The sequence below is a fragment of the Coffea eugenioides genome, chromosome 6 (assembly GCF_003713205.1).
Source record: "Coffea eugenioides isolate CCC68of chromosome 6, Ceug_1.0, whole genome shotgun sequence".
NCBI classification, from domain to species: domain Eukaryota; kingdom Viridiplantae; phylum Streptophyta; class Magnoliopsida; order Gentianales; family Rubiaceae; genus Coffea; species Coffea eugenioides.
This window is the reverse complement of record NC_040040.1, coordinates 50,890,486-50,915,149: the sequence shown is the minus strand read 5'-3', so window position 1 is coordinate 50,915,149 and position 24,664 is coordinate 50,890,486. Positions and strand designations below refer to the sequence as shown.

The window sequence follows — 24,664 nt, the reverse complement described above, 5'->3', positions numbered from 1 at the left end:
ATAAGCAACCAGGGTACCAGCAGCAATACCAACCCCGACCACCTCCGCCCCCAAGCTCTGGTCCATCTTTGGAGGAGATGATGAAACAAATGATGGCAACCATTACTCAAAATCAGCAAAGGACGGAGGCAACCATTATGCAAAATCAGCAAAGGACGGACTCCGAAATGCAGGACATAAGGAATCAGATAAGTCAAATGGCCACAACAATCAACCGTTTGGATTCCCAGAACCAAGGTAAATTGCCGTCTCAGCCTGAATTAAATCCGAAGAACGTGAGCGCAATGACCCTAAGGAGCGGGAAGGAAATTCGGGGGCCTGAACCTGTGATCTCTAAGGATAAGGATGAGGAAAAGATCGAAAATGAGCTTGAGAGGGAGGACAGCAATGGTGCAGACCCAAAGGTACTTCCAAACCCAGTAATTACAGTTAAAACTAACCCGCCTCCTTTTCCTAGCAGGTTGGAAAAATTGAAGAAGCAGGATAAGGAGAAGGAGATTTTGGAGGTGTTTCGCAAGGTAGAGATAAATATCTCCCTCTTAGACGCCATCAAACAAGTACTAAAATATGCCAAGTTCCTAAGGGACTTGTGTGTCAACCGAAGGCGATTGAGGGGAGATGAAAGGATTATTGTTGGGGAAAATGTGTCTGCGGTCCTGCAGAGAAAGCTTCCACCAAAGTGCGGGGACCCAGGTATGTTCACTATCCCCTGTAGGATAGGCAACACTGTGATTAGAAGGGCCATGTTGGATCTGGGAGCATCAATTAATGTCATGCCTAAATCTATCTATACTTCTCTGAAATTAGGTCCATTAAAAGATACTGGAATAATCATTCAACTAGCTGACCGAACTAATGCATATCCTGATGGGTTGGTTGAAGATGTGTTGGTAAAAGTAAATGATTTGGTGTTTCCAGCTGATTTTTATGTACTTGATATGGATGACGACCACTCCCCGGATCCCTCACCTTTGTTATTGGGTAGACCCTTTATGAGTACAGCACAAACAAAAATTGATGTTAATAAGGGTACCTTATCCATGGAATTTGATGGGGAAACTGTGCATTTTAATATCTTTGATACTATGAAATACCCCTCAAATTCCAACTTTAGCTTAGTTTTCTCTGTGAGTGCTATTGACCCTGCAGTGCAGGAAGTGTTTGAAACTGTTGGCAGGGATGAGTTGGAGGTGGCTTTAACCAAGCACCTCGAGTTGGAGACAACTCCTAAGGTGGAGTGGAGTGAGGATCTAAAATGCACAATAGGTGCATTACACTCATTGCCGACCACCTCAAAAAGGTATGAAGTCTTGCCTATTTTTATTCCCGAATCTCACCAGAAGGTATTGCCATCTGTGGTGCAGGCACCTGTAGTGGAGTTGAAGCCTCTACCAGAGCACTTGAAGTATGCGTATTTGGGTGACAACGAGACACTCCCGGTGATTATCTCATCTGTACTCTCAAAAACACAGGAGGAGAAGTTGATCTGAGTCCTTAGAGAGCATAAAGAAGCGATAGGATAGACCATCGCAGACATCAAGGGGATCAGCCCGGCCATCTGTATGCACCGGATTAGACTGGAAGAGAATGCTAAACCTGTTCGGCAGGCTCAAAGGAGGCTCAACCCCCTCATGATGGAAGTTGTAAAAAAGGAGATTTTGAAATTGTTAGATGTGGGGATTATTTTTGCAATATCAGATAGCCCTTGGGTGAGCCCGATCCAGGTAGTTCCAAAGAAGGCGGGAGTGACGGTGGAAGCCAACCAAACAGGTGAACTCGTGCCAGTGCGCAAACCCACTGGATGGAGGCAGTGTATAGACTACCGTAGGCTAAACGCCGTCACCAAAAAGGACCATTTTCCTCTCCCTTTCATTGACCAAATGGTTGAACGTTTAGCTTGTAGGTCTTACTATTGCTTTTTGGATGGATTTTCAGGATACTTTCAGATAGCAATTGCACCAGAAGATCAAGAGAAGAGAACCTTCACGTGCCCGTTCGGGACCTTTGCCTATAGACGAATGCCATTCGGGTTGTGCAATGCACCTGCAACATTCCAGAGGTGTATGGTAAGTATTTTTTCTGAATATGTGGAGAAAATTATTGAAGTTTTCATGGACGATTTCAGTGTGTATGGTGATAGTTTTGATACGTGCCTAGATAACCTGAGATTGATCCTAATAAGGTATATAGAAACTAATCTTGTGCTTAATTGGGAAAAATGTCATTTCATGGTTGACCACGGGATAGTCTTAGGTCATGTTGTGTCGTCTAAGGTTATTGAAATTGACAGGGCGAAAATAGATATTATATCTGCTTTGCCTTACCCCGCAAGTGTGCGGGAGGTGCGTTCTTTTCTTAGACATGCAGGTTTTTATCGAAGGTTCATCAAGGATTTTTTAAAAATTGGGGCCCCGCTGTTCCAACTTCTACAAAAGGATGTAGCCTTCGAGTTTGATGACAAGTGTGAGAGAGCTTTCGACAAGTTGAAGGAATTGTTGACCTCACCTCCAATCATCCAGCCCCCTGACTGGAATTTACCATTTGAGATCATGTGTGATGCCAGTGACCATGCTGTAGGGGCTATATTGGGGCAGCGAGTAGGAAAGGCAGCCCACGTCATCTATTATGCGTCCCGCGCCCTGAATGGGCCGCAGTTGAATTACTCCACCACCGAGAAGGAGCTTCTCGCAGTTATTTTTGCTTTAGAAAAATTCAGGTCATATTTGTTAGGTGCTAAAGTGATTGTATTTTTTGACCATGCAGCATTGAGATACCTGATGACCAAGAAAGATGCGAAACCGAGGCTCATACGGTGGATATTGCTCCTACATGAATTTGACCTGGAGATAAGGGATAAAAGAGGGTCAGAGAATTTAGTAGCCGACCATTTGAGTCGTATCCCCGTTGGAGAGGATAGTGAACCATTGAAGGATGCATTCCCTGAAGAGCATTTATTTTTTTAAATTCTCAATTGCCTTGGTATGCTGATCTGGTCAATTATTTGGTAACTGGTAATTTTCCTGTAGGTTGGTCAAAATCGAAGAGGGATAAGTTGAAGAGCGACGCCAAGTATTTTATCTGGGATGACCCGTACTTATTGAAAAGATGCGCAGATCAAGTGATGCGGAGATGTGTAAGTGAAATGGAATTTCAATCGATTTTAATTTTTTATCATACTTTTGCCTGTGGAGGTCATTTTGGACCCAAGAGAACTGCTCATAAGGTTTTAGAAAGTGGATTTTATTGGCCTTCATTGTTTAAGGATGCCTATGTGTTTTGTAAGTCATGTGATCGCTGCCAAAGGGTTGGCAATATAGCCCGTAGAGATCATATGCCCCAAGTCCCGTTGATTTTTGTCGAAATTTTTGATGTCTGGGATATAAATTTCATGGGGCCTTTTCCTACTTCATTTGGTTTTATATATATTTTGTTGGCAGTTGATTATATGTCTAAATGGGTGGAGGCCAAGGCCACTCGGACTAATGACTCGAAAGTAGTTGCAGATTTTATCAGGTATAATATTTTTGTGCGATTTGGAATGCCAAGAGCTATTGTCAGTGATAGGGGAACGCACTTCTGCAACAAAATCATAGCTGCGTTATTTCGCAAGTATGGTGTTCTCCACAGGGTCTCGACGTCGTACCACCCGCAGACTAATGGTCAAGCGGAGGTATCGAATCGGGAGATTAAATCCATTTTGGAGAAATGGTGCGCCCCGATAGGAAAGATTAGAATCAATGGTTGGAGGACGCACTCTGGGCCTATTGGACGGCATACAAGACTCCTATAGGGATGTCACCGTACAGGTTGGTATTTGGGAAGCCGTGTCATCTTCCAGTGGAGTTTGAGCACAAGGCTTTTTGGGCGATAAAACAATGCAACATGAACCTAGAGGAGACCGGTGCCCAATGGAAGTTGGATTTGCAAGAGTTGGAGGAAATCCGGAACGAAACGTACGAAAACGTTTTAATTTATAAGGAAAGAAGCCGGGCATTTCATGATCAACAAATCTCTAGAAAAATCTTTGAAGTTGGTCAGAAGGTCCTCCTGTACCAATCCAGGCTCAAGCTATTTCCAGGTAAGCTACGTTCCCGTTGGATTGGACCTTTTATTGTGACTCACATTTTTTCCTATGGTGCAGTTGAAATCCAGAGCGCTAAAACAGACAACAAATTTGTGGTGAATGAACACCGTCTCAAGCATTACTATGAAGGATTTTCAGGTGGAGAGGTGGAGACAACAAGTCTAGACGCGCCACCGTGTTCTAATCAGTGACACTTTACCATGTCTAGCCAAAAACATTAAAGACAGGCGCTCATTGGGAGGCAACCCAATTGTTTCTTTTAATTGTTTGTTTGATTTCGTGTGATAGTTTAAATATGTTTTCCTTGAATTCGACTGATTTTGGGTTTCAGTTTTCGTTTTTGCTGATTTATAGGTGACCTTCAGTCTTGACGCGCCCGCGTGATGACGTGCAGGAAGCTCACAATCAGAATCGTCCAAAAGCTCTCTTGCCCTCTTGACGCACCCGCGTGATGACGTGCGGGAAGCTCACGATCAGAATCTGCCGAAAGCTCTCTTGCCCTCTTGACCCGCCCGCGTGATGACGTGCAGAAAGCTCATGATCAGAATCGTCCGAAAGCCTTCTTGCCCTCTTGACGTGCCCGCGTCATGTTCGCGAGAAAGGTACGGGTTTCAAAATTCAAAAATAAAAAAATAAAAAAAAATAATAATAATAATTTAAAATTTTGAAATTAATTTCCGTAAAAAAAAAGAAAAAAAAAGAAAAATAAAAATTCACCGTGGCTTAAATGGAGCCTAAAGAAGAGGAAAAAAAAGACAAAACAATTTCTTTCTTTTTCTTTTTCTTTTCTTTCTTTCTTTCCTTCTTTCCTTCTTTCCTCTTCTTCTTTCTTTCTCTTTTCTTTCTTTCTTCCCCGCCGCTCCCCTTCTCTCTGCGCACGCCGACCGAAAGCCGCGCTACCCTCCCACCAGCTCCGCTCACGCCGCGAGCTCTCTCCCTCTCTCTTTGATCCGTGGCCATCAGCCGCAACCCACGCCTCCACTGCCGCCAACCAGCAGATCTCCACCGCACGCCGCCGCTGCTGAAGTTCCATCGCCTGCCATCCACTCGCGCCGCCCACCTCAGTCGCACGTCACCGCCACCAGCTCTACTGCACCGCAGCCTCCACACGCAGCTCCCTCCTCGCGCAACCGCAAGCCCACAGGCGCGGCAGCAACCTCTATCCCGCCGCCCAACCGCGACGCCCGCCGCAGCATCTCTTTCCCTTGTTGCTTCCCCCACCCCTGTACGCCGACCACCAGCAGCCGCGCGACCCACTGCGCCCCGCCGCTGCGCTACCCGTCAACCGCCTCTTCCTCCCTGCGCAGTCAACAACCGCCGCATCTCCTTGCCACTGACACTCAACCGTGCACCAGCCCAACTCTCTTATGCACGGCGAGCCAACCAGCTGCTGCCCACGGCTTGCTCTCACACCGCGAGCCTTCCTGTCCACTTCCCCCACAACCGCTCCACCGCTGGCCGTTTGCGTCGCTCCCTCTCACCCCAGTTCCGCGACACTGCTTGTTGCTCTGTCCACCAACTGCCGAGGTACTGGTGGAGATATTTGGACTTTATTCCCCAATTTCTAATATTGATTGGTGCTGTTTCGGATTTTCCACATTTGGTATTGTTGACGGTTGGAGTTTATTCTCTCAATTGGTGATTTCCGCCAGTGGTACTGGTTGGGCTATTTTTTTCTTGGAACTGCTATTTCTTTTGGGTTGGGTTAAAATTTGGCAATTAATTGGCCAACTGGTGCCATTTTGTTGGGACTTTGGGTGAGCTGAATTGCAGTGATTGTTTGCTAACTTTGGAGGAAACTTTGAATCTCACGTTACTGTGGACATTGGTTCACTCGTTGTGAATTGCTGGGCACAATTTTGCTTGAATTGCTGGAGGACCTGCGGCCTCTTTTTGAATTTTAGTTCAGTTATTTCTGAAATTGCCTGTTGACTTAGAAAGCCTGGCCGCGTGAATTACTTGTGAGATTGGTAATACTCGGTTTAATTACTTGTTGAATTGCTAATTGGGAGGGGCCTTACTATATCGGGCTACTTATTGCCTTCTGTGGGGGTATTGGGCGTTGTTACTTGCTGAAACTCTTTTGTTTGATATTGATTGGGTTACTACTAGGAGATTTTTGCTTTGTTTTCGCTGAGTTTCTTTTGCTAGTTGCTCTTGCTGGTTTCTATACCTATTGGATCTTCTGTTGCTTTGAGTCGACTGGTTTGAGGCCATGGTGAAGCCGAAATCATCTTCTAGGTCTAGGGCCCTTATACCCTCTCAGTCTCCACCCCAATCCTCCATTCCGGTCAATACCCCTATAAACCAACCTACCGCTTCAGGTGTACGAACCAGGTTGGGCAGGGGTAGGGGTGCCCACGTGGCTTCCGCCACTCACTTGGGAGGGCATTTGGAGTTCACTAGAGCCGCCGATCAGCGGCGCTACGCTCAAGCATGTGAGCGGCGTATCATTCCGTGCAAATGCGCGGACCACATTACTATGATTTTTCTGGGGATCCAAGGGGAGGTTGAGCGCATGTACACCGCCATTGGATGGCACCCCTATCTTGATATCTTCCAGCCCGCCTTTGTCGAGTTGACTAGAGAGTTTTACGCCACTTTTGAGTTTGATTTACCGACTAGGTATACTGTTGAGACTCCCGATGTCATTCGCTTCCGTCTCATGGGCCAAGAATTCAATTTCTCTATTACTCAGTTCAATCTGGCTTTCGGTTTCATCACTCGGGAGTATGCAGAGACTAGGGAATACGGCGAGAATGCCTGTGATTATGTGGAGCCTTTCCTTTCTGCCTACCGTGAGGTGTGGGAGGATATGTCTGTCGACATGCAGCGTTATGACCCCTCTCGGTCTCGGAGCTCCTTTCTTGAGGATCCGAGTGCTCGGTATGTTCAGAGGCTTTTAGCGTACAGTTACTCGGGCAGAAAAGACAGCTCCGGTATTATCTCTCGGCCAGAGCTCTTCTTCCTTTGGTGCATGAAAAATGGTTTCAATGTCAATCTAGGTTGTTGGTTGGGCGCACAATTCAAGTCCGTTATGGAAAAGAAGAACAAGCCATTGATCCTTGGGTCGTATATCACGCACTTGGCGATCCAGCTAGGCGTTCTTAATCTACAGGATCACAATCTGCATTTGGCCTGTGACATGGAACGTCTCACTGCTGACCGCTTAGAGAAGATGGGGATTCTGGAGCTCATCGATGGCTGCTACCGATTTGTGCCCCCGGGACCACCCCGCGCCCCACCTCGCTCTTCCTGCACCCGTTTGGCCCCAGTTGGCGGTGATCCTGGCCCGTCGACGTCCGCTCAGCCCCCTCCACCAGCAGGGGCTGAAGATTGGCACCAAATCAAGACGCAGATTCAGAATTTGGAAGCCCGGATGATTAACATCGAGAGCAATGTGGCGGCTATGGCACAGAATCTGGCGGCATTCCTGCAGCACTCGGGTTTCCCACCCCCAGCACCACCTCACCCTCCACTTTGACCCGGTTTCAGGGAAGTTTGGTTGCTTTCTCCCTCACTTTTGCTTTTTATGTGACACATTGAGGACAATGTGTCCTACAGGTGTGGGGGGGGATCTAATGGGGTGCTAGTGTTTTTAGTTTTTAGCTTTGTTTCTAGTTGCTTATTTCTAGTTGCTTATTTTCTTTCTTTCTTCTTCGTGAAAAAATATGGATGTTGGTTTATTAACTCTACTTCTACTTTTGCCAAGTTTTTAAATAAAAATGTATCGGGTTAAGGTGGTTGAATTCAAGATGTCTCCTTGGTGAATATCGGACTGCTTGACTCTTTTGATTTATTTGTTAACTTTTCTAGGCATAGGGAATGACTGTTGGCGTTTTAATGTGAACTGGTCCAATATTGACTCCAGTTCTCCATGTTTGGCAATAATAAGACGAGCTGCTCCTATTTTTGGTTTTTAGTGTTGTGATTTTGTGCTTTTGGCGTTGGTTGGCTGTGAATAATCTGGACTGTACTCCGCTATTAGTCACTACTGAGTAACCGGGGATCTGCACCTAGAAGTGCCGATTCTCGCATCAAAATGTAGTACTTTCTATGAGTACGTGGTCGTATAGCTGTAGGAGCTGAGTAACCGGGTTCCTTCATCTAAAAATGTTGGAGTTCGCGTCAAAAAGGCTCCGGCGGCTAAAGACTAAGTCTTTTTGTGTTACTTATTATTATTAGTAAAATAAAAAAATAAATAAATAAATAAAAAACGAAAAAAAAGAGAAAAAGAAAGAGAGAATAGATAATAGGAAAGCTTGCCGGTTTATGGACTTAATATGGAGACTTGTGTGAATATTTGGACCATTTGCTGATGAACGTCGTGCGCCATTCCCTTTTCTTAGACTGGTTAACTTAGAATTGAAGAAATTGGTGGTTTAGAGGCTAACTGGGGGGGATGCTTTTCGGATTTTGACCACTAATGCTCGATATATGTTTTCTTCTTAATACCTTGGCAATATAGTAGATAGAGTAATGGCCATTATCAAATTTTGGTGTTCGTTTACTGTTCTTATGCTTGAGGACAAGTATGGGTTAGATGTGGGGGGAATTGATACGTTGCAATTTATTCATTTATTTTATTATTAATTTCCCCTGTTACTTGACTTGATGTGGATTAATTACGAGATTCTACTCACTTTTAGTATTTTGCATTTATTTCAGGGAGTAGAACGAAAATATAATAACAAGTGCTAATTTGACGTGAAAAGAGTCCAGATGATGGATTTTGTCCCAGGGGTATTTTTGGAAAAGAAGATATTACGCCCATTTTTGTAAATTTCGCGAGGGAAGAACGGCTGGAGGGTTTGGTTCTGCTGAAGTGCCGCCGCAATTAAAAAAGGAAGAGGAGGAGGACTGGATGGCTGGCTTTTTGGGCTGAGTCTTTCGTCTGTAGCTTAGGAGCTTCTTGTTGACTTTTCCTTGAGCTTTGCTTCTTACTTTTCTTACGCATGGCAGGATAGCTTAGCTTTAGTACTTGACTTTTCCTGATTAGCTTTTCCACCTTTTAGCTGGTAGCAGTTTCGTTTTCTTCCTTGGTATGAGCAGACAAGTTAACACATTAAACCATCTGCTGCAATTTCGGTTTTCGGTACTCCTTCAAACGAATTGAACTTGGGCATTTGCCCAATTGATGGCTGCATCTCTCTCTTCAATTTTGTTTGAGTTTTGTTCATCAAATATGAACTAATTTTCCAACTCTAGCCAAGGGACAACGGAGGTTCTGGTTCGCCTAAAAATTGTGAGATCGTTTTAATTTAATCTTTTCCTTTTATTTATTGGTATTCGCATATTCCTTGGTTGCTACGCTCATGGTTATTTAATTAATTGATTGTCTTGGATCCGGATAATTAATTGATTTGATAATATATTGTCAATTAGGGCATTAAATCCGTAATTGTTTAATTACCTTAAATTAGTGACAACTGGCACGATTAGGTTCGTGTCAGGGGGATAGGCGGGCTAATCTAAAATAACCCTGGTAGTGCGTTATTTGGTTAGAATAGGGCTTCTCTAATACGTAAGGCAATTGGGGAATTAAATCTTACGGGCGTATCTAAGATTATTTTCTAATTAGAGCAGTGATTAACGGGCGTACCTTAATCACCGACACAGTAAGGAGGGGTTGACTGCCATCGCTTGTTTGGTAGTTATAACCTATTTATTAATAAATAATTGGAATTGCCCTTGCTTCGATGATCAATTAGGTGAACCATTGCTGAAGTTATTTCTTGGCTAGATCTTTGATTAACATTACCTTGATTTTAATGAATTGCCATTTGCCTCTTAATTGCCTACTTTGTTTTGTTTTTAATTGTTTCCTTGTTTTAATTGATTTAGACCTTTAATTATTGTTACTTTAAGTTCAGTGAATTGTGGTTTAATTTCGCGTTAGTTATTTATTTTTATTTTCTTATTTGGATTTATTGGATTGTCGTCGTTTCTACAAAATCACCCCCTGTGTTATTTTGGATTTCTTAAGAAACAAATATACCCAGTCCCTGTGGACACGACCCTGCTTGCCCTGGCTACAAATTCATAATTATTGTGAAAAGAAATAACCATTCCATTCAGGTATATCGGATCAAGCAAACACTTCGGGAACAGGGTGAATCAAGTAACCCATTGCACACCTAGAGTCCCTGCTCCAGTACTTGAAATTGGGTTTTGGTCATTTTAACTGGCAAATAGGTTTAATTTTATTATTGCACAGGCTTCGACACCTAGTCATGCAATTGGACATTGACTTTGATTTTTGTCCTTGGGCGATATAGGGCTCCCACAAGGACGAATCAGCAAAGCAATTCGATGTGAGTAAACTTATTTAATTGATATACACAAAAAAAAATCATTCTTTAATCAGTCAGACTCTTTATATTTCAGTATTTCCATTATAATCCTTTTTCTTGTAAGCAGTCTACGGGAGTAGTGGTGTCGCAGTTTTGGGTAAGGCATCTGATTCGTATCAGTCTATTTGGAAAATACTAGAAGTCAATCAATCATTGCTAAAACTTATTGTTTTGTTCTTCTACTTCAGTTCTACTAAATGCAGCAAACATGTCATTGGCATTATCCTCTTGTTTGCCTTCCTCCTTTATCGGTGTCGTCGGAGGCATTTATCGAGGTATGATACAATAGAAGATTTCCTACAAGCAAACAACAGCCTCATGCCCATTAGGTACTCGTACAAAGAAATAAAGACAATGACAAAAAATTTTGAGGAGAAACTAGGTCGAGGAGGCTATGGTTTGGTTTACAAGGCAAATTGTGCAGTGGAGGTGCAGTTAATGTCAAGATGCTGAACAAATCAAAAACTAATGGTCAAGAGTTCATCAATGAAGTTGCAACTATTGGAAGAATACACCATGTGAACGTGGTTCGGTTAGTAGGATTTTGTGTTACTGCCTCAAAACATGCTCTAGTGTATGATTACATGCCAAATGGCTCTCTGGATAAGTTAATTTTCTCAAATTGTCAGAATGGTTCTCCATTGAGTTGGAAACAAGTTTGTGAGATTGCAAAGGGGGTTGCTCGTGGGATTGAATACTTGCATCAGGGGTGTGATATGCAAATTCTGCATTTTGATATTAAACCGCATAACGTCTTACTCAATGAGAACTTTGTTCCAAAAGTTTCGGACTTTGGACTTGCAAAACTTTACCTGATACAAAAGAGTACTGCAACTCTTACTGCTGCGAGAGGAACTTTAGCTTACATGGCCCCGGAGTTGTTCTATAAAAAGATTGGGAGAGTCTCGCATACAACATACGTTTACAGCTATGGAATGTTACTAATGGAGATGGCTGGGAGGAGGAGAAATGTGGATGCGCATGCTGAGCATTCAAGTCAAATATACTTCCCTTCATGGATATATGACAAATTCGATCAAGAGGAGGCCACGGAAATTGGAGATCATGCAACCGAAGAAGCAAATACAATTACAAGAAAATTGATTTTGATTACCTTGTGGTGCATACAGATGACACCTGAGGATCGTCCTTCAATAAGAGAGGTCTTAGAAATGCTTGAAAGTGATACTAGTGGCCTAAAGTTACCTCCTAAACCGTCGTTTTACCCTCCGGATTCACCCATATCCATGCAAAGAAGCAGCAATAGTAGTTCTTCTGATGAGTCAACGGCACCCCTGCGTAGCTTTGTGTCTTTAGAAATAGAGCAGATGGCTGACTAAGTAGTACTTTCAGTGAAAGCTTTGTAGTGGATTTGTCCTTCAAACTCTTAAACATGCAACCTAGTACCAGATAAAATGGCAGACTGAAATATTAGTTTAACTTAATAATTTCTTCAATTGAGCTCAGTGAATATTTTTCTCTTAAAATATGTTATCTAAAACAGCAAGTAGGATATCTAAATATTTGCTGCAAATTCATAAGATCAATCTTTTCCAGTGCTGTTGCTGTTATTGGTCAAAAGATTATGCTTGATTTCTCAAACCATTTACAGACAGTGGACATGGACACAATGCAGAATTACATTGTACCATCTTGGAAGACACCACGAAAATTGGCAGAACTCACAGATAAATTATACCCAATTTGTACATGTAAGAGTTTGGAGTTTGTGTTTATGATTCACGAATGGTAAATTAAGTTGATCTGAGGACTCTATAAATATGGATCTGTTGGTATAGCAATTGACTAAATTCACTGTAAATATGTTAATTTCAGCCACTTGAAAATTGTAATCTAGGTATGCTTGCCCTGAACTTAGCACATTGGCCATTCGTAAGACAGGCAATTCAACTTATGCAAAAATGTTTTATTTGCCCTTGTCAGAAGTTTGTTGTTTATGTTTAATGAACTCATTAATGAGTTCAGTGGTAAGTTTTCCTGCTTGCTCAATGTTTGGATACCGAGGTTCCTGAAACATTTCTGAAGGTAGTTTAGCACCCTCTGAATTCTCAATAACTTAGTTTGGGACCAATTGTAAAATGTTGTATTCAAAAAGTCTCCCTTGCCTTAATTTACTTTTTGTTGTCCGGGTTCAGCTCGGATAATTTTGTCGGCAACATTTGCTACATACGATAGTTTTGTTGAAGTACCACACATCTGGTACAACAATATTTTGAAGTAGCAGTAAATGACTTAGCTGATCGCACTGTCTAGGAGTTGGTTGTGATATGCTGATGAGAAATGTTTATTCTCATGCTAAACTAAGAATGGAAATTGTGGCAGTAGCTTCCAATATTCTGTAAAACTATTTCTAATATGTTCTAAATATGAGCAATAAGCCAATACGTCCAGAAGCTTTCACTTGACCTCCTTTTTATGATAATTTGTGCTGTAAGAATCCGCTTTAAAGTAACAAGTGAAAAGCATTTTCAAGTTGACATCCCCAATTAACAGCTATATCCGTTTGCAATAGATTCTATTGGATTTTTCTGCTCAACCTAAGTTTCATTTTACGGTGCAATTGTTATTTTAATTTTCTTACACAGCAATAACAACAAAAAGACTATAGACTAAAAGGACTTCATTTTTAAATGCATTTACCCATCAAAACTACCATCAATGGAGCCCAACAGGAAAAGTATGCTTGTTGGTATTCTAAAAGTTGATTAAAAATGGATTTCCAAGTCAACTCTCAAAAAAAAAAATTTCCAAGTCAACTAATCATCAATCATGGACGCAGACATTAATAATCATAAAAGGATCACTTTATGAGGGAAACTCTCTCCTTCACTTAAAATCTTCCTGTGATAATTATCAATCATAAATGTTATCAATCAGAAATTGGACATTGTATGGCTGAAGAAGAAAGTGGAAATGCGAGGAAATTAGTTTTGAAAGCATTGTGGTGCGTCCAAATGACCCCAAATGATAGTCCTTCAATGATAGTAATTTTCAAAATGCTCTGAAGAGTCAACAGAACAACTGTGCAACTCTTTAGTCAAGAAATACAGTAGGCTAGTGTAGGAGAATTTTTTTTTTGTTCAAAATTAGAAGCCACAACGAGGTACAAGCGGTAATTGCTAACTACTCTGAGTTATCTGTAACTTGTAACTTTGTACACCAATACTCACTATATTTGCACTTGTTTAATATATCTAAAGTCTTCTTCTAAAGTCATCTGATCATTCCGCCTGTTGGTTTTACCGGTAAAGAATGGTTAGAGTATTAGATACAAGTACATTTTAGTCAATAAAATAAATGCATCACTCAGTAGAAATTTCCTATACAACAAAATAAATGCATCTTCGTCCTAAGTATCAATGGATATGGAGCCCAGTATGAAATTGCTTGGGAATGCAACTACTACAAAATCTGACTGAAATTGTTTGATGAGAATTCCTTCCATCAATAAATCAAAAGAGACTCCAAGTCAACATTCAACTTGGTTGGCTTCTGTGTGGAAAAAGAATGAAGAAAAGAGAAGAATAGAATTGTGGGAACCAAGAATAAAAACAAGATAAGATATTGAGTTGTCTTCTATTAGTACCATATATGTTTTTGTGGAGCAGAATTGCTAAGTAGGCCATAGCTGCATGTTTACTTACTAGTTTTAATTAAAAACTTACTAAAGTTAATATTAATTAATTTAATATAATATTTAAAAAGTCGCTAAAAAACTTGATCTGTCACTAAAGGTAATAGAAACTTATAATAGTAGGTTTCCTAATATCGTTACCATAACTATAGGCATTGTAGCATTGTCCTTAAAATCATTCTTTAATCAGTCACATTCTTTCGATTTCAGTATTTCCATTATAATCCTTGGAGTTTTTCTTTTATAAACAGATAACATGGGTTTTGGTATCAAAGTCTTGGGTAAGGCATCTGATTTATAGTTGAGAGCTCTGTCAATTGGGGATGTGCTAGAATCAACCTTTGCTAAACAAAATTGTTCTTTTCTTCTATTTCAGTTCTACTCATTCCGGCAAAAAGTGTCATTGGCATTGCCATCTTGTTTGCTTTCCTCCTTTGTCGGTGTCGTCAGATGCATTTATCGAGGTATGATACAATAGAAGATTTCCTACAAACAAACAGCAGACTCATGCCCATTAGGTACTCATACAAATTAATTAAGACAAGGGCAAAAAACTTGAGTGGCCATTAAACTATTGTCAGGATCATGTTTTGGCCATCGAATTATTTTTCATCAATAATTGATCACTAAACAACTTAATCAGTAAATTCGTGCCCATTTCGTCGGTAATGACTCTTAATTTCTGAAATTAGCATTACACGTGGCAAATCACATGGGTAATTTTGTCCAACAATTTATTGACCGTTTACTTACATTAAACCCATCAACTGAAAAGAAAAAAAAGCTGTACACGTCAAGGGTGCACGGATCACTAAGTATACATAAACCCGCAATTTACCGCAACGGATCTTCTGTCCCACACCCTGTGCTACTCTCTGTCCCACTTTTTATTATATTGTTATTTCTCATTCATAAATAACATGTTTTAATTCTTTTTTGTTTCCTTAAGATCCAATAACTATTAATTAAGTAAAAAATAAATATAACAGCTTCAAAAAAGAAATATATAATAGAAAATTAAAAAATACAGCAAAAAATTCATAAAAAATCTCATTTTTTATGCATTTTGATTTTTTTAGTTTGTTAAATTTTGTGTATTACTCAATTAATAGTTATTGGATCTTAAGGAAGCAAAAAAGAATTAAAACATGATGTTTATGAATGAGAAATAGTAATATAATAAAAAGTGGGACAGAGAGTGACACAGGGTGTGGGACAGAAGATCCGTTGCGGCAATTTACATCATCACATTTCACAAAAGCAAATCCAACCAATCTCCCAAACCTCACTCCGGACCCAGAGTCATTATAGTTGGAATTCTCAAAATGCCCCATCCCGACCACCACTCTTTTTCCTTCCCTTCATGCTTCCGCACCGCCGCCGCCGCCAAGGCGGTCCTTTCTGCCAATCCTAATCTCACCACCTCCCTCTATCAAACTCAACAAGGCCTCTTTGGCCTCACCTGGTCCAAAAGCCCATTCGGCACTTGTTCCCTCCACATCTACCTCCTCCTCGACAACCACCACCTTTCTTTTCCACCGTCCCCTTCCTTCCACCTTCAATTCAATCTGCGCTTTACTTTCTGGAAGAAATGAGGATCCAAAACACTTGTTGGTCTTCCAAATACTAGCTCTACTATTGCTCGGGTGTTCTGGGTCTTTCCCGGGCCAAATTCGAATCGAGAACCGACCCCGCATCCGGTTATTAAGTCGTAATTTTCATCGGGGGAGAAATACCGCTCCTTGTTGGGGAGGAGCTGCTACCGCTATGCCAACTCCTAAGGAGCATCGCTGGAAGCGGAGGAGGCGCTGCCAGTGCTAGGCCAACTCCTAAGGAGACGGCGGCTGCCGAGATCAGAAACCAGGTAATGGTTTTGAGAAGAGAGAACGTTTATGACAACAAGAAAAGATTACATTACACCACAAGAGCTAATATTGGAGGCAGCCAACAAGAAGTAGATGTATCGATTGATTACAGGGCTATCAAGGGTGAACGTGGCCCCACGTTCTGCTTTTTTTCTTTTCAGTTGATGGGTTTAATGTAAGTGAACGATCAGAAAATTGTTGGACAAAATTGCCCCTATGATTTGCCACGTGTAATGCTAATTTCAGAAATTAAGAGTCATTACTGACGAAATGGGCACGGATTTACTGATTAAGTTGTTTAGTGGTCAATTATTGACGAAAAATAGTTCGATGGCCAAAACATGATCTTGATAATAGTTTAATGGCCGCTCAGGTTCTTTGCCCTTAAGACAATGACAAAAAATTTTGAGGAGAAATTAGGCGAAGGAGGCTATAGTTTGGTTTACAAAGGCAAATTGCGTAGTGGAGGCGCAGTTGCTGTCAAGATGCTGAACAAATCAAAAGCTAATGGGCAAGAGTTCATCAATGAAGTTGCAACTATTGGAAGAATACACCATGTGAACGTGGTTCGGTTAGTGGGATTTTGTGTTACTGCCTCAAAACATGCTCTAGTGTATGATTATATGCCAAATGGCTCTCTGGATAAGTTAATTTTCTCAAACTGTCAGAATGGTTCTCCATTGAGTTAGAAACAAGTTTGCGAGATTGAAAAGGGGGTTGCTCGTGGGATTGAATACTTGGATCAGGGGTGTGATATGCAAATTCTGCATTTTGATATTAAACCGCATAACATCTTACTCGATGAGAACTTTGTTCCAAAAGTTTCAGACTTTGGACTTGCAAAACTTTACCCAATGCAAAAGAGTACATGGTTCACCACCGCGGGTCGCGGTTGCGTCGCGGTCTCGGTTGTTTCACATCCGTCGCGGCATATCGGTTGATTAGCGGGTGATATGCATATTATAACACATGAAAGTTTTCAAAATTTTTGAAAAATTTACTAAAATTAGAAAATACCAAAAAGGGCACAATTTAAAAAAAAATCCGAGTCGACTCCGAGTTGACTCGGATATATCAGTCGATATCATACATCACAGATTCGAATCGGCCAATATCGGCCGAGTCAGAGCGAGTTCTCGCGGATATGGTAATATCCGCGATTTGGGGATCGATATCGTACCGGTCCCTTCCGTTCCAGTTACAACTCGGTCGATACGTATCGATATCAGCCAATATGGCGAACCAGGAAAGAGTATTGCAACTCTTACTGCTGCGAAAGGAACTTTAGGTTACATGGCCCCAGAGTTGTTCTATAAAAAGATTGGAGGAATCTCACACAAGATAGACGTTTACAGCTATGGAATGTGACTAATGGAGATGGCAGGAAGGGGGAGAAATGTGGATGCGCATGCCGAGCATTCAAGTCAAATATACTTCCCTTCATGGATATATGACAAATTCAATCAGGTGGAGGAAATGGAAATCGGAGATCATGCAATAGAAGAAGAAAAGACGATTACAAGAAAATTGGTTTTGATTGCATTGTGGTGCATACAGATGACACCTGAGGATCGTCCTTTAATGAGAGAAGTCTTAGAAATGCTTGAAAGTGATTCTAGTGGTCTAAAGTTGCCTCCTAAACCGTTGTTTTACCCTCCAGATTCACCCATATCCATGCAAAGAAGCAGCAATAGTAGTTCTTCTGACGAGTCAACGGCACCCCTATGTAGCTCTGTTGCTTTAGAAATAGAGCAGATGGATGACTAAGTAGTTCAGTGAAAGCTTTGTCCAGTAGATTTGTCTTTCAAACTCTTAAATATGCCACCTACTACCAGATTACATGGCAAACTGAAATGTCAGTTTGATATCAATAAAACTGAAGGGTAGCACCTTGATATATGCTTCATATATAGTAGAAATACCAGCATCAATCTTTGTGTTTACCTTAACAATTTCTACAATTGTGCTCCAGTACATTTTTTTTTTCTTTAAGTGTTATGTTATCTAAAACGAGCAGTATATCTAAATATTTCCTGCAAATTCGTAAGATTGATTTTTTCCAGTAGTGTTGCTGTTACTTGCCAAATTGTTAGTTTAACATAGCCTTGTAGCCTTTTTTCTTTGTCCTTGGATTTTTCCTTTCAAACGTGTCTTTCCCTTTCATCAACACACTGGATTATGAAAGGCCACATCCAAGTGGATGGATCTGTGTTTTTTTCTTTCCTTGTTAGACCTGAGCGGTCAGCATTTAGTTTTTAATGCATTGGTTAACCAGTTTCTATCATTAGAGCCCAAATCTCAAAAAAAATAAAAAAAAGTCTGGTTCCCAGAATTCTACGGGTTTATTAGTCAAAAATTCCATCGACAACTTCAATTCGTGGACCCAAAAATCGATAGTACGAAAAAGAATGACTTGACTAATTAAAACTTGATCATGATATATCAATGAAATTTGATAATTACTATGTGATATCAATGAAATTTTGCTCGAGATACACTTTGGTCAACACCTGTACGATCATTGCTCCCAACTTTCCCTCCTTTGCCTTTGGTTACCGCATATCATTTACTCTTTTTTTTTCATAGTTGTTTATATGATTACAATCGAAATCCACTGGGATGGATACAAGAAAAGAGCATTTGAACATCTTTACAAATAATTCAATAACAACACAGAAAAGGATGAGAACAACAATGTACACATAGTAAGAAAAGTATTAGCTTACTTGTCAGACTCTTGAACTTGGCAGCGGATAACATATTCTTCACTTGTAAGAGTTAGCTGATTCATGAACCAACTACCTTTGGAGCTCTCATTGGATACAAGTCAAAGGATCAAATCTCTCGATTTACATTCTTCTCCAAGATTTTTCCTGAAAGTTTCACTAGCGGGTGTAGAGATATTCGTTTGGTCTAATAGTAGTTTAGTCTCCGCCGATGGTAATTTTTTTTTTCTATATAGCGAATCTATGTAGTAATTTTATATATAAAGAGATAATTTTAGAAATTTGAAGAAGGAGACATAAATCAATATTCGAACTTTGTAAATGGTCTAACATAAGGAACTTTACAAAACATGGGGATGGAAGGGCAAATAAGTATTTTTAGAAAATTGAGAGGGTGCAAATAAAGTGTAAAAATGAAAATACTACAAAATGTCAAGACTATTTTACAATTTTACAAAACTTAAAGGGGGCAATTAAATATTTTTAAAGAATTGAGGGGGTGCAAATAATGTGAAAAAGTGAAAGCACTACAAAATATCAAATCTATTTTATAATTTCATAAAATTTGAGGGAGGCAATTGCCCACCCTCAAATACATGTGGCTTTGCCTTTGATTATGCTGCCTGCACTACACACACACACACACACACACACACATATGGATTCCCGACTCCCTTAAGGCAGAATAATATATATGGGATAATATCAGAATCTTCCCTAAGGTTTCTCTTAATAGCACTTAGCACCTTCGAGATTTTAAAAATATCACCTACCTCCCTTAGTAAGTGCAAAATGACTGTATTAACCCTCACTTTATACACTACTCACATATTAATAAATGGAGTTAAAAAAATTAAAGAAAAAGAAATAAAAGTCACTTTCTTTATTTCCCACTCTCTACAACAATCTATCTTGTCCATTTTTTTGGATGACTATATGATTTTTTTTTTGTAAATTATTGTAAACTAAAATTTATTTATCTTTTTTTCTTTTGCAGTAGTTGTGGTAAAGCGAGGTATGATTTCTTTGGTTATTTTATTTGATTTTTATAATGATTTAGTACAACTTAAAATCTTCGGTCATGGGTTGAAAAGAGGTTAGAAATAAATAGCATTGAGAAAAAAATTTGATTTTGATTATATAAAGCTAAATTGGGACGAATGTATTTCTTCATAGGTATCTATTTTTTAATTTTTTCAAATTTATATTTTTAGGAGTTATGACTTTTTGATGTGGTGGTAGTATTTAAAATTGTTTTTTGGATGGTGGTTTTTAATGGAGTAAACAAGTGGCTTAAGAGTATTTTTATTTAGCAAAAGGAACAAATGGGTGGTTTAGGATTTTTAAAGATTTTATCATATAGATAGCAAAAATAAGGGAGGTAAATGATATTTTAAAAATTTTAGAGATAGTAAGTGATATTAAGGGAAACCTTAAGGGAGGTTTCTGATATTATCCCTTCATTTTTCTCTTCACTTCTTTGTTCTTCCTTTGAAACCTTTAATATCTCTCTCCTATCTTTTTGTCCTTTTTGATTCTTCATCTTCCTTGTTTTTCTTTTGTTTTACCCCTTTAGATTTAATTCAACTCAACCTTGTTTCCCTTTTTTTTTCATGAAATTCATGTGATTTAGATTTAAATATATTAAAGCACATAACGTACAGCTTTAACCTTCAAGGTCTGTACGTTAAATTGGCATTAACGTACAACTGGGACTTGTCTTTTTAGGGACCATGGGACTATAGTAACGGATTTTGCTTGATTTCTAAAACCATTTACAGACAGTGGATAGTGGACACAATAAAGAATTACATTGTACCATCTTGGCAGACACCACGAAAGAGTTAGTAGAACTGACGGATAAATAATACTACCCAATTTGTACATGTAAGAGTTTGGGGTTTGTGCTTATGATTCACGAATGGTAAATTAAGTTGATCTGAGGACTCTATGGAGCCGCTATAAATATGGATCTGTAGGTATGTTAATTTCAGCAACTTATAAAGTGTAATCTAGGTATACTTGCCCTGAACTTAGCACATTGGCAAGTCATAACACAGGCAATTCAACATTTGCAAAAATGTTTTTTTCTCTTTGAGAACACAATTAGTGAGTTCAGTGGCAAGTTTTCCTGCTTGCTCGATGTTTGGATACCGAGGTTCCTAGGTTAAAGTATCAGATTAAAGAAGAAAATTATAATTAATCGTCAAATGATGGATGCACATTAGTGTATGTTGATTAACTAAGCACACAACCATGAGACTTTCGAACCTTGACACATCTTACTATAATTTCTTCAACTTATTTTACTACCAGAACAATTCCCTCATTAACATCACAGTCATGGTCATGTCATAAAATTTTATCCTTATAGATTCAAGAAATTGCACCGTTGGCTTCAAGATAAGCACAACTTTGATGAGCCGTGTTAATGTGAGTTCTTGCTCTGGTGCCAAATCAGAAGCTAATTAAAGTATGTGGCTCCTCCTGCAACAGCAGAGATTCAATAAATGTAATTGACTATAACATGCCAATTGGTGAAGTCCACGCGACGAGTCTTCGTCTCTTCAGGACCACATGCTGCTGATCATGAACTAAACCATCCAAGTACAAAGTCACAAGACTTCACTCAAAAACAGACCTGCACATTTTAGTCTCTGCATACTTAATCCGTTACTCAGTGGTCGTTAATGTGTTACAAGTGCAGATTTTGGTAGTGTTAGTCTCCCCTGCCTGCAGTTCCTGTCTCAGGAAACGTTTCCAAAGATTATTTAGCTCCCTCCCAATTCTCAATAGCACAGTTGGGTTCATTCTCATCCCCCTCCCCCAAGTTTGGGACCATTTGTAAAATGTTGTACTCAAAAAGTCTCCCTTAGTTGGCTTAATTTACTTTTTATTCTCGGGGTTCAGCTCGGATAATTTTGTCGGTAACATTTGCTACACACCTGGTGATCATCACTGAACTTTAAAAAAATGGGCCTGTGATCATATTCTTTTCCTTTTTTTTTTTTCCTTTTTGACTTGGCAGTCTAATTTTGGAATGGAGTTCATGCAAACCCATGTATCTCTTTTTTTTTTAATTTTGGGTTATATTAGTACTTGACTTTGCAGTGTATTACTTTTATTATTATTGTTGTTACCGTTATTATTAATATTTACGGCGAATCGTTAGAAGTTCTAGTCCAATGTCTTCACTTCTTGTGTCACTTCTTGTGCCAATGCTTCAATAAGAAAACTTTTCTAGCATCACCTGATTGTTGAAGCGCTCCGGATGGTGCCACACATCTGGTACAACAATATTTTGAAGTAGTAGTAATTGACTTAGCTGATCGGTTTTCTTACTTTCTACATTCGGACCACGACAAAATACTTTAGCGAAATGGTAAACATTTAGAAGCTATATGGATTGCATTTTCGTAAAATAATAATGTTATTTTAATTTTCTTACACAGCAATAACAACAAAAAGACTATACACCGAAAGGGCTTCATTTTTAAATGCATTTACCGATCAAAACTACCGTCAATGGAGCCCAACAAGAAAAGTATGCTTGTTGGTATTCTAAAAGTTGATTAAAAATGGATTTCCAAGTCAACACTCAAGAAAAAAAAAATTTCCAAGTCAACTGATCATCAATCACGAACCCAGACATCAATAATCATAAAAGGGTCACTTTATGAAGGAACCTCTCTCCTTCACTTAAAATCTTCCTGTGACAATTATCAATCATAAATGTTATCAACAACACAAAGAGGAAAGTTCAACCAAGGAGAGGTCAAGGAAATTGGAGATTGTATGGCTGAAGAAGAAAGTGGAAATGCGAGGAAATTAGTTTTGAAAGCATTGTGATGCGTCCAAATGACCCCAAATGATCGTCCTTCAATGATAGTAATTCTCGAAATGCTCTGAAGAGTCAACAGAACAACTGTGCAACACTGTAGTCAAGAAATACAGTAGGCTAGTGTGGAACTGAAATACATTTTAAATCAATGACACAATTTGACCGGTGTCGAGTCCGTGGAATAATAAATATTTGTTTAAAAACATATATAGATTTTATATACAATGGCAAATTGGGTCGAATATACAGGGATCGGAAAAATTCGTTTCCTCTTAAGTTCAAAGTTTGGGAGGAATTTTTATAAAAATGGGGATAACTAAATAGCTCAAATGAGAACGAAAATAAATAAGCAAATAGAAACTGAACGACAATTTACTAAAAATGAATTAATACAACTATGGAACTAAAATACATCAATGACACAATTAGTTAATTTTATCATGTCAAGATCTGCATAATTATGCAGTTGATTTTTTTTTTTTGAAAGTTAGAAGCCACAACGAGTTACAAGTGGTAATTGCTAACTACTCTAAGTTATCTGTAACTTGTAATTTTGTACACCAATACTCACTATATCAGCACTAGTTTAATATATCTAAAGTCTTCTTCTAAAGTCATCTGATCATTCCGGGGGTTGGTTTTACTGGTAAAGAATGGTTAGAGTATTAGGTACAAGTATATTTTAGTGAATTATCCCAGCTACATTTTCCATCACTCAATAGAATTTTCCTGTACAATAAAATAAATGCATCTTCATCCTAAATCTCAATGGATATGGAGCCCAGTATGAAATTGCTTGGAAATGCCAATAGCCAAATACTATATATGGGGTAGGAGGTCAAGGGTTCAAATCTTGCCTCCTACCAAGTTCTTATATGCGGCATCCTCCAATGGTGTTCCTAAAAATGATAAGAATCATTTAAACTCTAAGATTAACACTTGTGCCTTAGGCATCACAATAGATGAGGAACTCTTGGTTCCTCAGTGTTAAGTACACTAAATGTAAAATTAACTTGAACCTTTGCTCGTAATTGTATATCTTTTGAAAGCAATATAATCAAATATCGTTTTGAGAAAAAAAAAATTAGGTTCCCTCCCCCTAAATTAGATTATACAAATGTTATTGAAGTGATAAAAAAATTGCTAACTAGGTCCTAGCTGCATGTTTCTGCCTCACTGGAGAAAATTGGGCAATCATACGTTTGAACTGGCCTTTAGTGCGGACTGACCACTAAGGAGTGGTGTTCATGACGCGGTGTGTAAGCTTTCTACTTTTAATGTTTTCCAACCAAAATTGATAACTTTCTTTTTTGGTCTCAATTTAGCAGACATATTCTTTGTTAAATGGGAATACGATTTAGGGTGACTCTAAAGAACATATTTTTTGCATCATTTGTTATGCTAAAAATACAACATGAGAATTTACAATAGACTTTTAGAAAGTTTTCCACTTAGGTGGTGTGAAGTTGAGCAAGCTTTCCACTTTGATGACAATGAAAGCTCAACAACCACACTTCTGTCCAACTTTAACATCTTTTATGATATGGAAACTGCTCTTAATGTATCATCAAGCAAAACAATGATGACTTTGGTACAAAGACCAACGACTTTTAGAGTCTACATAGGTCTACCTCAAAAGAAAAAGGAAAAAGAAAAAGAGTTTTGTTGACTGGACATGCTTAAAAATGAAAAATGAAAAATGTAAGAAAGAAAAATGAAAAGAAAGAAAAATGTAAGAAATGGGAATTCTATGTGTGTTTCTCGTTAAAATGAAGATAATTTCTTATAACTATTTTTAGTTCGTCATGCATCACCATAATGATGTGGCTCTGAATTTACAATATAACTTATGTATTAGTAGACTCATCACCTGACTAATTTTCTTCTTTTTTTCTTTTTCTTTTTTCGGGATTAAAGTTTTCATTTATAAATCTATGTTGGAAATCTATGTTGGACTGCTTAAAAAAAATATTCACAAGTCTAGGCTAGACTCCCTTAGGAAAGAAAAAAAAATCTAGTTTGAAACTTTGACATGGATAGTGAATGGCCGCATCTAGGATGGCAAATCAATTTATTTTCTTGAATTTAATTTGCTACATATTTTCTTGTATTTTCATGAATAAATAATGAAAGAAAATGT

The 24,664-nt window shown here is 39.1% G+C and overlaps 1 pseudogene; it reads left to right on the top strand.

Moving 5' to 3' along the window:
• Positions 1-1,880: 1,880 nt before the first annotated feature.
• The window catches only part of LOC113774388, a 135,403-nt pseudogene continuing 112,619 nt past the window's right edge, over positions 1,881-24,664 (top strand).